The sequence below is a fragment of the Plecotus auritus genome (assembly GCF_963455305.1).
Source record: "Plecotus auritus genome assembly, chromosome: 2".
NCBI lineage: Eukaryota > Metazoa > Chordata > Mammalia > Chiroptera > Vespertilionidae > Plecotus > Plecotus auritus.
The window spans coordinates 147,141,521-147,155,678 of record NC_137771.1 but is presented as its reverse complement, the minus strand read 5'-3'; the positions used below and the strand labels follow the sequence as shown (position 1 = coordinate 147,155,678).

Below are 14,158 nucleotides of genomic sequence, written 5' to 3'. Positions count from 1 at the left end.
AACCAGAGGGCAGAGAGCCCTGAAATCCTGTTACATAAGCAGATGTTGGAGGACGCAGGCTGGCTGTGAGGTTCCTTTCACCACAAGCCAATCCTCCCCAATCTTTGCTGGATTTACCTTGATGCTGTAGAATCTCAAGAGGGGACTCTGGATGCCGCACACTGCCGGCAGCGGGACTATCCTGTAAAATAAGCAGTGCCGGGGTGGGGGAAGGGGCTGGGTGGTCCCGGCGGTGGGATGGCCGGGCTGGGGGCGCAGGCGGCCGCCAGCTCCATCCCGCCGGTGGAAGTCCCTGGCCGCTCTGCGTCCGCCCAGCACTTTGGCTTTGCTCCTCCGGACGCCCAGCTTCCCCTCCTTTGCCTGGCTTAGGAACCCTTCAGTTTTCCGGAACCGTTATACAGCTTTTCAAATTCACAGAAAACACCTTTAATGATAACAGTCACCCAACACCCCCCCCCAACCCCCGTCCCACCAAAAATGCCATACAAAACCGAAAAATAATTCAATTCTTCTTTCCTTCCAGATCTTGCGTGTTTGGATGTCTATTTCCTATTCATTTTCTTCCCAACTTTTTCCCCACATGTGGTCTACATCCCTTTCTCTATTTCTCTTCATTCTTTTTTTCCTTCTCCTTCCTGCCTTTCCAGTCTACACTCCTCCCTCAGCTCCTGCACCCCATCCCCCACCCCCGCCTCTCCTCCCTCTCAGGGGCTCGGGCTCTGCCCTCTCGGCCCCTCCCCATAGAAGAGTGTCCAGCTCCTCCCGGGCTGCCCGCCCGCCGCTCCTTCCCTGCCCACCTACCACGAGGAGCGACTCCTCCCACCTGCCCATAAAAGCCAAGTGCATGTTACCAGCACCGGATCAGAGCACTTTCCCGGTCCTCTCCTGTGGGAGCCCCCAGCCTCTCTCCTGGATCTTACGTGCTCAAGGTAAGGTAACACTCCGCAGGATCTTACCTACTAGGGGTAGCTGCTGGGAATGTCTCCTCTGGTCAATGGGCTGTTTGGCTAGAGCTGATTCTTATGGATGCCAGATCAGCTGCTCCTTTAACTAGCAACTGGTTTGCAAACAAACTTCTGTTTGAACGGTAAAATAAAAGTTCATTCTGGGCAGAAACAGAAGCATAAATATTGCAAAAACCTATTCTCTTTTAAAATCACTTTCTCTGGTGCTGACTGTTGCTGAGGTTAAACTGTATCTGTTTAGGGTGTTTTACTGAAGGTTTTTCATTGTAAATATCTCACATATCAGTGGGGGCAAGGAAAACTTGGTCCCATTATCAAAAATGTACTTTAAAAGAACACAATTAGTTTCCTAAAAATAGCACAGTCAAAAGGTCTGCTAACAATTTTGCTATGTTTTCCAAACCCCCAATACAGCTTCCGTAAGTCCTTTTAAAAAAAATATCTTTCCAGGTTGAAGTCCTTGGAAAAAATGATGATGTGAACGGGTGCCCTTTTCACAGAGACAGTATTCAGGTGGCTGGTAGATAGGAAAGAACAAATCCAAGTTTACAAGCCATGGCAGAGTGTGCTCTCACAAAGCTATCTTTTTAAGCCTTCCTAAAAGGAGAATTGGATTGGAAGTAAGAAAGTGTATAAAAGGACTTCATGAATTTCTATGCACACACCTAAACATAAAGCATTTCAATATGTTTTACGGTAGAGAAAAACACAGGCCAGATTATACAGTATTTCTATGTACACCAGATGGTTATAAAGAAAGATCAGCGAGAAGGCTTTGGAGGTTTGAACCCTGCTTGCCACCCTCTTTTCCCTCATCTAGTATATTAAAATCAACCTGATTGGCACCCAATTCTCACAGAGATATCCAGTGGTTAAGCTACCCACATTTTAAAAGACTGCTATCTTCTTATTTCTGAGGTCTGAAAATGAGCAGTGTGCACCTGTGGAAGGAAAAATATACTCCACAGCGGCTTCTGCAAAACCAGACACTTGGTCCCTGAAGGTTGCCATCAAAACCTGTGGGCTGTGTGGGATGAAACACTCTCATGTAGGAGAAAAGCCCTTTTCCAATGCTTCCTCTGGGGAATTGCTCAAGACCGCTTAAAAATGCAAACCAAAGCTGGCAGTCAGGAAACCAAAACGCTATTTCAGTTCTTAAGGTTCGTAAAGTAAAAGAGGAAAAGTTTCACTTTTTTTTTTTTTTGGTTTGTTTATATTTTTTAACTTGAAAAACTCACAAGAGCTGTAAAAAAAAAATGCTCCACTATTAAGGAAAGTGGAATCATTAGCAATTTAACTGAGAGTCTTCCAAACTTATTCTCCTTATGGTTTGCATATCAAAAGAAATAATAAAGATATTTTAAAATTCTGTTTGGCATGGAGGAGATTCAATGCTATTATTCAAATGAAAGAGTTATATGTAAAGCTTTCTGTCATGTGAAATTTTGTTTCATTGGAAAAAAGTATTGCAAGGAGTGCGGTTTCCTTTAAGAAAATGATATAAAATTACTATTGGCCAAGATATTATGTGACCTGGGCATATTAAAATAGCTTTTATCTCAAGCCACAGTGCAGGCAGCTTGCTTCATATCTGCTGTAAGTGGGTGATCAAGCATGACAAGAGCACAGGTATGGGACAAGGCCAAACCAAGTGTGTGGTATGTCCAAGTTCATTCTTCTTTTATGGTAGTACCGGACTCACGCCCATCATCACAAGGGTGAAAATAACACTGCTTCATTCAGCAGATCCCCTTGGGGGAAATTATCTTTTCTGGGAGAAAATAAAAGTGCTCCCAGTGTAAAAGAGCTCCCTGTTGCTCCTAAATTTGGAGATGTAAAGTGTTCTCTCAGGGTTTGCTTCTGCTTTTCCTGGCAGTTGACCCACCCCACCAGCTATGAACCATTTAACAGTAACTGCCTTCCCCATGTGCCATCAAGTTCAACACCCTGAATAACTGGGTGAGATCATCCTAGATTGCTCATGATCTAACTTCCACAGGGGCCTTTACCAGACACTTGAAATGATTCTTTCGTCATAGGATACACATCAGGCAAGATGATACTTAGAAAAATCAGTGGTGAGATTTCATGTAGTTCCCCACTGTCTCCCCCTTTGCAAAGGGTGTGGAGACATAACATGAGTCTCCTCTTTATGCTATTTTATGGCTGCCCCTAGATTGGGTTCATTGCCATTACTATGCAACATTATTCCAGCAGGTTCTGACTGACTCCTTTAATAAGTTTCTCAAAAAAGAAAAGGTGAGCAGTAGGAGGGTAATCTGGTAATTTTAAGGGCCTGCTACACCTAGGGCCGTGGTCGGCAAACTGCGGCTCGCGAGCCACATGCAGCTCTTTGGCCCCTTGAGTGTGGCTCTTCCACAAAATACCACGGCCTGGGCAAGTCTATTTTGAAGAAGTGGCGTTAGAATAAGTTTAAATTTAAAAAATTTGGCTCTCAAAAGAAATTTCAATCATTGTACTATTGATATATGGCTCTGTTGACTAATGAGTTTGCCGACCACTGACCTAAGGAAACACGAGTTTTAGATTTTCACTATTCCCACAGGTACAAACAATATTCTTTTCATCATCAGGAAGTATACCCCATTGTATTTCCATTTGTGAATCAAAATCAGGTAAAGGAGAATGGGAATAAGTATCACACTGAGAGAGAAGCTGGGAGGAATCACTCCTAAAAAGTGCTCCAAGAGAATAGAAAGATCAGAATCTCTGTTACAAACACAACTTTTTTTGCCCTTATTTTTGTGGAAATGAGGAGATGAGGAAGATCAAAACTCTATACCAGCTCTTGTTTTTCTTTCTTAAATCAATAAGAGTATTTTCTCTAATAAATTAAAATCTATCTCTATTGTGTCCTTCTCTAACAGGGGAGAAGTTCTAAAGACCAAAAGGATTACAGGTCTGCCCCACATTAAAACCCACATTATTTTTTACCAGTTATAATTTTAAAAGCTATATCATGGGCATAAAAATCCTCAGAATGTATATTTAACTGATGGGTGATTTACATCAAGAAAACCAACCCTAACTCTCCCAAAGGACCCAGTGCTGGGTAATTATTTGAACGTTAGAAGCAGCAATTTACTCCTTCTTATCCATGGTCATCCACTTTGGTATGACAATTTGTAGAGTCATTGAGATGCAGCCATATTTCTCAATCTTCGGTCCTCCAAGTAACCCTCTGAGAACTAGGTCTTTCTTCTTGCCTAAGCTTTCTCTTCCAACAACATTCATATGCATAATTTAAAGATGGTACAGATCTTGAGACTAGAGTGCAATCTTCTCTTTGGAGAGGTGCACTGTTCCAGCTATTGAAGGAAAAGATAAACAAAGGAGAGAAGAGGAGAGGGTTAAGGGGAGAATAAATGCCCTTTGGAATTTAGAGACTCTTTCTCTTCAGCTTTGTGTGAAACGGACTTCTTACTAACCCAAAGCATCCAGAAAGCTTTCTTAAAAGGAACAGCTCACAAATTGCTACCAAAAGGTGAGAATGTAAGGGGAAAAAAATTTCCAATGACCTGACAATGCTTGACAGCAGTTTATACCCCACAGTATAAAATTAGAGCTCTGCTAAACTTCCCCTTTCTAAAGAGATGAGGAATAGAGAGTGAGAAATTAAGCACATTTCAGCACCAACAGAGAGAAGTCACTAATCTGACATTCCACTATAGTTTTGGTAACTATGTTTGCTGTTTGAGGAAGGAGGTTTTTAGTCTTTCCTCAAGCAAATAGATTTGCAGGGAAGGGGTTAAGGGAGTCAAACAAGGTCAGAATGTCTATAATCTGGGAGCCCTGTGTATGCAAATCCACAAAGCCATTCTAACTGAAGTGACTGAAACAAAAATGTTCCCAAAAACTGATCCTAGAGTAATCAGTTAAATAATTCTGAATTCTAACTTCCCAGTGTAGCATAATATAAAATATTACAACACACCTGATGGTTCACCTTCAATTTCCTCCATTAATTTTGGGCTCACTTCCATTGTCCTTCCTGGAAAACAAAAGCTGCCCTTCTTCCCTTCAGCATAGGATTTGCAAATGCAGTCATGGCCTTTCTGTGCTATCCCTTTTTTTCTTTCACTGGAAGAAATCTCTGCTCAGTTCTTATAGATCAAATTTCTGGAGTACCACTCATACTTGTGGCTTTCCTCATTACCAAAAGTCTCATACTTTTCTTAAACAGAATGTAAATTTTTACTCCAACAAATAAAAAGGCTTTACATTATCTAAACTTTAACTCATATACCCAGAAGAAATGTAATTTAAAATTGCTACTTGCCTCCAATAGATTCTCTGAAATAAAGTTTCTAAGCAATTTCATTTACCTAGTCTCTATTCTAACTTGTTGGGGATTTAAAAATTTATTGAGAAAAATCACAGAATATTAATTTTGGAAGGATCCTTGGAGCTAATTTTAACTGAAGTTAATTTTACAGATGAAAAAAAATCAGAGAGGTTAATGTCTTGCCCAAGGTCACCTAGACACATGTAGCAGAACCAGGGCTAGAGGTCATGTAGACGAACTCTCCAATCAGTGATCTGTCTTGAATAATTATAATGTGTGTTCCCCACATGGTGTGTATCTAAGATGTCTGACTGTACTGAGAATTCTGTTGGTATTAAATATGTAGGGTTCTCAGAAACTATAACCTGGTAGAGATTTGGGAGCTGTAGCTGTATCTTTATTATAGACTGTCTAAAAACATTGATCCAAATCCTTGTGAAGAGTGAAATCACTGATTATCATCATTAAAGGGACCTTGCAAGATTTTCTCCATTCCAGGATCTGGTATGTAGTATTTCCTTGGTAAATGTGTTGAGTGGGTGAGTGAATGGGGAAAAAGAAAAAGCTAAGTATAAAATATTTATTTTTCTTAATTCAGTCCATAAAGATCTTTTTAAAGAGTCTATAGGGACTCATAGATACTCGATTCTCAAATATATCAAATTTAAGATTCCCCCTTGCTTTAGGAAATTTAGGAAATGAATACTAGAAGTTATACTATTGTTTACAACCAAATATCTAGTTCCAATATTTATGTGACAGAACAAATGTATTATTTTGTGATGAATTTACAACATAACCTTCTTCTTCTCCCACCCAATAAACACTTGTACCTTCCCAAGTCTTTAATGAAATAAAGGGCAAAATATATAATGGGCAGTCAGAGAAAACTTTGAGAAACACACTGTTTGAGGGATGTAGGCATGAGAATTGCTGTGACAAAGAGGAGGGGCCATCAAGGGACTGAGATATAGACACGGGATGGTGCAGCTGAGAGGGTTTATTCTATGAAACAGAAAAGGGAGACATGTCAGAGAGTTTTGAGATACTGGAGGAGGTATTTTTTTTTAAATATATTTTATTGTTTTTTTTACAGAGAGGAAGGGAGAGGGATAGAAAGTTAGAAACATCGATGAGAGAGAAACATCGATCATCTGCCTCCTGCACACCCTCTACTGGGGATGTACCCACAACCAAGGTACATGCCCTTGACCGGAATCGAACCTGGGACCCTTCAGTCCGCAGGCCAACGCTCTGTCCACTGAGCCAAACCGGTCAGGGCTGGAGGAGGTATTTTTAATATGATTGTCTGAACCAAGACCCTCTCAAATGTTTTGGAGATGAGATCCTATTTGGGTCAGGCTTCTATTGGTACAGCACTATATGAGGACTGGTTCACATGGATGAAAGCTTTGTAAGCATTCATCAAAACTCTTCTTAACCCTTGACTGTGCTTCCGTTAGGGAAAGAGCCTCATTTGACCTCATTTAGACTTGAATCTTGCCCAGCATACTAAATCTATGTCATAAATATGTTCTCTGCTAAGATTATAACACAATTTTTGGTAGTATATAAGGTTACTCCAATATAGAAAATGATGAAGGTAGAAAAGAATATTCGTGTAGCATTTCTGGAAACAATTTACCCTAAGTGAGTGGACAGATGTTACCCCAGATGTGTCTTCACTTTCCTCTAAAGCATGCCTGACAATTGTTTGCATATCTTTGAAATAATAATTGTGTTTCTGAAGTTGATTTATTGTATGTTAAAACTTACATAGTCTATGACTAAGCATCATTGTGAAAACATTCTTTTAAGTAACTTTTTCTTGAAGACTGCCTCTCTTAAGCTCTCTATTGATGTGTTTACATCACAAGATATTCAGGCATTGGCATCATTAGATGTGCTGAAATAAAAGACAATTAATCACTTCATGTGCTACTTTTCCAACTCTAACTGAATAGTGGGTGTGGGTGTCAGCTGTTGGCTTCTCCAGGGAAAAAAAATGAATCTAGCCTGTTGGGGAGCTTCTCCATTCCCCTCTGTTAGCTAGATAAAACAGCTGTTTTTCTGAAAGTCTGGGTCAATGGCCTCCATAATTAAGGCTTCATATACTAGGGCAACTATGGCTAGTTTATATAGAAATTGTGCTACCCAGAAGAATGGATGAGCCATAGCCTACTTCAGTTCAGTTCAACAGGAGGACAGTGAATCTTAAGAGCTATTTGAAGAGCATTGTCCTGGGGCAGCTGGGAGGCATTTTGGCAGCTATCATCCATCCCATGTAGTATGTTGTTCCAACTATTGCCATGCACACTCTAAAGATAAACCTAAACTTAGCTCATAAATTCAGAGTGATGACTATATATTGTTAGAATTCTATACAGAACTTCTTAGCAACTGTCCATTCTTAAAGTCCAAGTCTCATGGTGTTCATCAGCACTATAAATTCAAAGAAGCCTCCTGTTAAAAGGTAGACACAAGACAAGGCCAAGAACTACATGAAAGGAGACACTAGGTGGAGCTAAAAATTTGTGGCTAAGATGGCCAAGATAGTTGAGGTTGGAAGAATGAAGGGAGAAAAGGGATCTGCAGCAAAAATATGCTATTGTATCCACAATTTCTAGTTAAACAACATGTCTAGGACCCCTTCCAGCTCCCAGATTATTCCAAACCCCTGCTGTTCAAATGAGTGGGGAGGGGAGTCCTTCACCAGTAGAGGGAACCAGGGGCCTGAGGATAGAAAACTGACTTATTCCCAGAGGGGCCTTTAGATTTGAATTTTTCTGATAAGAGGCAGAGTAAGGTGTCCTTTGCCACCAGTAGCTAAAATATCACGTTGTTGTTTTCCTTTGATAATAATAAAAAAAAGCCAATGTAAGCCTCTAGGAATAAATCACCTACATTTCAGCAATGCCAGAAATGTCCAGGCTTCTAAAAGTTTATTAGAAAGAAAACCAAAGCAATCTTAGAAAATGTTATTTCCAAGGCCACCACCAGACCACAATAAATGCTCAAGACTAAATGTTCAGTTCAGTAACAAACACACCCTGGCAGCTGGGTGTCAATGAGAGACAAACACAGAGAGAGCTGAGGGCTCTCATGAGTTTAAAAGGGAAGTCAGTTGTGGGGCCCTGCCAGGACTAGACCCTCCTGTCAACAGAAGAGGGGGAAGGGAACTGGAAGAAAGCAGGAGGCATAACGGGCCAAGCAGGATCTAGCTTATTAGGGAGGTTGGATCCCCAACCAAGATGTCCCAGAACCTGCACTCCTAGTTCTGGGTCTCTCCAGGGAACAGCCAGAGCCCTGCCTAAACCAAAGTGAACACTTTCCTGTTGAACATTTCCATTGCACAACTGTGTAGGGATGTCTTGTTAAGACTGAGATACTTGCATAATTCAGAATCCTTTGGGGGATCAAGATCAATTAGGACTGTAAAGAAAAAGATCCCTGGCACATCAGAGAAGGACTGTTTGCTTTGTAAAAATTATGACATTCACAAAAGAACAGAGCAGTCCTCTTTCTAAGGCTATTTCTGATGTCAATAGAAATGACGCCAGGAAGTTGGTATGCATGTGGCCTGAAAATCCCTGTTCCAGAAAATCTTCAGTATTTTAATTTCAAAAACACCTTGACTCTTTCTAGAGCTTCAGGCAAGTCATTGATCATCTCTGTGCCTTAATTTATTTATCTTACATAGAAGAATGATTCTCAAATAACTACTCTCTTTACCATTTAAAGACACTTGAAGTCTTGCCAAGTATTTTACAGAATGATGCTACTTATGCATCATTATGTTGTTACTGTTACTTAGTATAGTGCAGTGGTCGGCAAACTGCGGCTCGCAAGCCACATGCGGCTCGCAAGCTGTGGTTTGCTGCTCTGTTGACTAATGAGTTTGCCGACCACTGACCTAGAATATCGATTCCAATAACTACAGGCTGTTGTTGTTCCTTGTGATTAAGCCCCTATCCCAGTGGTCGGCAAACTCATTAGTTAACAGAGCAGCAAACCGCGGCTCGCAAGCCACGGTTTGCCGACCACTGGTATAGTGAATAGATTATAGTTACAGTGCCATGGCTCATGGTATTTATACAGAACCAAGGCAAAAGGGAATAAAATTCCAAATAAGCACATAACCTTCCAAGATATAGCAAGAACATTTTTGTGTTTTGGAATCCAGAACAAATTCCACATGTCTCAAAGGGTCAGACAAGGTCAAGAATAAGCAGAAAAGGAAAAGGAAATAAAATTATGGCTTAAGAGTCTCAAAAGGCCTATATGTTCACCTGTCCATATTTTTACACCAGTCAGAAGATAATTCCTCACACACACAAAAAGGTTTTGTGATTTAAAATTTTTATTTTTACTGAAGAAAGATGAAATTTTGAGTAAAATCTCTGAGTGATACTTTTCAACATTTTCCAAAGTGTCTTTCAAAACAGTAACACCTGGGACAGAAAAAAGTTGTGCAGGCAAATAAATTTTAGAAATACTCAGTGAAGCAATATGATCAATTATATTCACTGCAAAACTTTTAAAATACCTTAACATGCTACATATATTTTCTTTTTTTAAATATACTTTATTGATTTTTTACAGAGAGGAAGGGAGAGGAGAGAGAGTTAGAAACATCGATGAGAGAGAAACATCGATCAGCTGCCTCCTGCACACCTCCTACTGGGGATGTGCCTGCAGCCCATCTACGTGCCCTTGACCGGAATCCAACCTGGGACCTTTCAGTCTGCAGGCCGACGCTCTATCCACTGAGCCAAACCAGTCAGGGCTATTTTCATTCTTTAAAAAAGTTAGTTAATAGTGTGTCCTAAACTTAATCAATGACAAATCTTCCCAACCTGAGAACATCTCTTGGGACTGGTATTCTATGGAGCAGTTTTGGAACAGTTTAGAAATCACTGTCCTGCTTCATTACTTCAAGATCTACTGGGACATGGTACTTTCGGTGTTTCTAAATATTATGTAATACACATTGACTGTCAGTATAAATTATGTGTTATGTCAACCACTAAAATACGGAAGAATCCCAGTGTGATTTCCAAACCCAGATGAAAAAGGAAGAAGCAGATGAACATCTTAGGCCCCCCAACTCTGTTTTTTGTAGTAGTAGTAGTAGTAGTAGTAGTAGTAGTAGAAGAAATGCCAGAATAATTTTAAGTATTTTACAAGTTCTCGATAGATGAATGGGCGGATAGAAGGTTAGAAGGAAGAGAGGGAGGGTGGTCAAAGTCGAACAGATTGAAGTGATTTCTTCCTTCCCTTTTCTTTTCCACTGTCTGGATATTGTGTTATAAATAGAGAAATGGCCAATAATGAGCAATAAATCCAGTAAATAAGGAGCCTAGATAATTCTATGATTTAGCTCATCTATCTCTGGGCTGATAATTCTGTTTCACCTTAAGCACCCTTAATTGAGATCATTAGCCAAGCATCTTCCTTGAGCATTAACTTCCTCATCAATGGGCAGCTATTTCCTATAATAGGAACTGATATTTTAGGAATCTTTCTACATTGGAGATTATTTGATTTATCTATGACTCAGACCTCCCAAACCCATAAAATTCCCTATTCTCTTAGAGCCCTACTCTGGGAATTCTCTTTACCCTTTGCAAAGAATTGCCTGTAGGCTAATATCTCAAAAGCAGCAAAGTGGAACCCTTTCCTTTGAGAAAATAAGTAGCTCAGAGTCATCCAACAGAGAAACTCAAACTCACCATTACTAGTTATAATAAGAGATATTGCTTATGAAGTGTCAGTAGGACCAGGCACTGTGCTGATCTCATTATCTCTGTTTTTTATACTAACCCTACAAGGGTGGGATTATCATTCCCAATTTAAAGATGAGAAAAATTGAGCCTCTACTTGGTCAAGCAACTTGCCCAGGATCACACAGCTAGAAGGGTCAGAGACAGTATTCAAATCCAAGTCACACTCTAAACTCCATTGTCTCCCAGCTCCTCCATGCTGCCTCTCACGATGTCTCATCCTATATAATAAAGAGGTAATATGCAAATTGACCATCACTCTAACACACAAGATGGCCACCCTCATATAGTCAAAGATGGCCGCCCTCATGTGGACACAAGATGGCCACCACAAGATGGCCAGCAGGGGAGAGCAGTTGGGAGGGACCAGGCCTGCAAGGGAGGGCAGTTGGGGGCAATCAGGCCTGCAGGGGAGGGCACTTAGGGGTGATAGAGCCAGCAGAGGAGGGCAGTTGGGGGGGACCAGGCCTGCAGGGGAGGGTAGCTGGGGGGGACCAGGCCTGCAGGGGAAGGCAGTTGGGGGCAACCAGGCCAGCAGGGGAGGGCAGTTAGAGTGACCAGGCCAGCAGGGGAGGGTAGTTAGGAGCCATCAGGCCAGCAGGAGAGGGCAGTTGGGGACAATTGGGCTGGCACGGGAGCAGTTAGGTGTTGATCAGGCTGTGATCAGGCTGGCAAGCAGAAGTGGTTAGGGGCAATCAGGCAGGCAGGAAGGTGAGCAGTTGGGAGCCAGCAGTCCTGGATTGTGAGAGGGATGTCCCAGATTGGAGAGGGTGCAAGCTGGGCTGAGGGACACCCCCTCCCCCGTGCACGAATTTTGTGCACTGGGCCTCTAGTCATATCATAAATGGGAGAAAAAACATTAACTCCCTATGACAATACCTCTGACTCATAAAGTGAGAGAATTCCAGTGGCTCTGTTCCTAGACACTGCCGACTGGCTCTGTTTCTTGTTTAATACTGTTTTTAATTTCTTTTTCTTTCTTGTATTTTTTCTTAAAAGCATGCTGTCATTTTAGAGCCAAAAAAGTAAGGGCTGTGTAACTAGAAAACACACACAACAACTATCATTTCTCCCTAGGGTAATTTGTAAGGGCTAAGGTTTCTCCATAAATTCTCCCCAAGTTGCTTGGCATTGATCTGGTCAAGAGAATGACAACCTAGCCTGTCACTCCTAAGGCAGTAGAAATCCCCATGATTATACGAGAAACAGAGTAGAACAAGGTACTAGGCATGTTGAGGATACTTGAATCTGGCCCATCAGAACATTCTTTTTGGTGTTATGTTTATTACAATCCACAGCCAGATGGTGAGAGTCAAGACAACTTAAACAATTCCCCCAGGTCATGTGAGTCACCTAGACACAAGTCTATGCTGTCTACACCTACTGCTTAACCTGCCATGAGGGTTTACACAGCGATAAGTATACCTCGAGCTCTTCCTTCTTGCTATGCCGAAGACAAAAAAGGAAACAAGGTCTAGCACTTTCCATTTGGTCACATTCTGCTAAACATTTTTGCTTTTGTATTTGACCTTCCCTCTCTGCATGTAATATTCCCTACTTAATCACTGAATTAATTTGTACCCCTCCTTCAAAATTCAGATCAGGTGTCCTCTGAGAAGACACGCCTGCAGCCAGCCTGCACCAGAGTACACTGTGCACCTCTTCCACGCTCCCTAGAACTCTGTGCACAGCCCTGCCGTGGCCATGGTCACTCTGTAATGGCCTTGGCTTGTTTTAGGTACAAGACTATGAGCTCCTTGCACAAGGATTTTTGTCTTATCTCTTCAACCTCAATACTTGGCACATAATAGGAGCTTAATAAATGTGAAAAAGAGGAAAGAAATAAAAGAATGGGGGGCTAAGATGCAGTGATGGTGAATAAGAAGGCTCTAAATATCCTTTTCTCTGTCCCCATATGTTGTTCCAAGATACAGCTTAACCTAAGTGCATTCATGTGCCTGCACACACACACCACATAGAATGTTACTAGGCTCAACTCTGGAGCTAACAATGGGGCACAAGATGAATTCCCATTGGTATGCTAATATTAAATATTGGCTTTCTGTATACCAAATTACATAAGAAAAAAATATTTTCTGGTGCCACTGTTCTAGAACTTTCAGTAGTACTCTGCTCAAAAATATTAAGTGGATCCCTGGCCAGTGTGGTTCAGTTGGTTGGAGCGTTGTCCCATATACCAAAAGATGGTGGGTTGGATTCCCAGACAGGGCACATGCCCAGGTTGCAGGTTCAATCCCTGGTCGGGGGGCACTTACAGGAGGTAACTGATCGATATTTCTCTCTAACATTGATGTTTCTCTCTCTCTTCCTCTCTCTACAATAAATGAAAAACATATCCTTCAGTGAGGATTTTTTTAAAAATTCAGTGGAATTCTGAAATACAGAACAAACAGCTTAGGTTGGTAATTATGTTCCTCAACCTCCACCCCAATCCACCATTCTATCTGTATCCCTTTCCAGTCTGTAACAGGAATTTAACCTAAGCCAGACAGGCTATTATTCCCACAAACATTCCTTTTTATTTTCTCCGCTGAATATCCCCCATTGTCCTTTTCACCTATCAAAATAACCATAAATTCAGGGTTCTATTAAAGTCTTCCAAAGTATTGCAACTGCATTGATCTCTCTCTTCTCAGTTGACCAGCAGTTACTATAAATGTCAGCTATGTGTTGCCTGTACACTATGCAGAAGACATCAGGGTATCTTCTAGAACTTCCTGTAGTGATAGAAATGTTCCCAATCTAAGCTGTCTGATATGGTAGCCACCAGCCACATATGACTCCTGAGCACTGAAAATGTGGCTAATGTGACTGAGTTTTTAAATTGTATTTTACTATAATATCTTTATATTTAAAATTAAATAGCCACGTGTGGCTAATGGCTGCTGTATTGTCCAACACAGAATATTTAAATTTTCATGTGCTGTGCCATGTATCCCTTGATGAAAATATAAACTACTGGGAAAGTTGAATAAGATGCTTTTGTGTATCCCCAGTAAGTGCCAGGAAGGACCACAATAGAGTTCATTATATGTTCTGTTCAATTCATTTCTTGACTATTGGGTCTGCCTCTAATTGCTGTA

The 14,158-nt window shown here is 41.1% G+C and overlaps 1 protein-coding gene across 2 annotated transcripts in view; it reads left to right on the top strand.

Annotated features, from left to right (window-relative positions):
* The first annotated feature begins 816 nt into the window (after window positions 1-816).
* Window positions 817-14,158, top strand: part of COL8A1 (collagen type VIII alpha 1 chain) — a 188,960-nt gene continuing 175,618 nt past the window's right edge. For both annotated transcript variants that reach the window (XM_080656030.1, XM_080656029.1), the window contains exon 1: window positions 817-929. The gene's annotated coding sequence lies outside the window, so the exon portion shown is untranslated. The remainder of the gene's footprint in view (window positions 930-14,158) is intronic.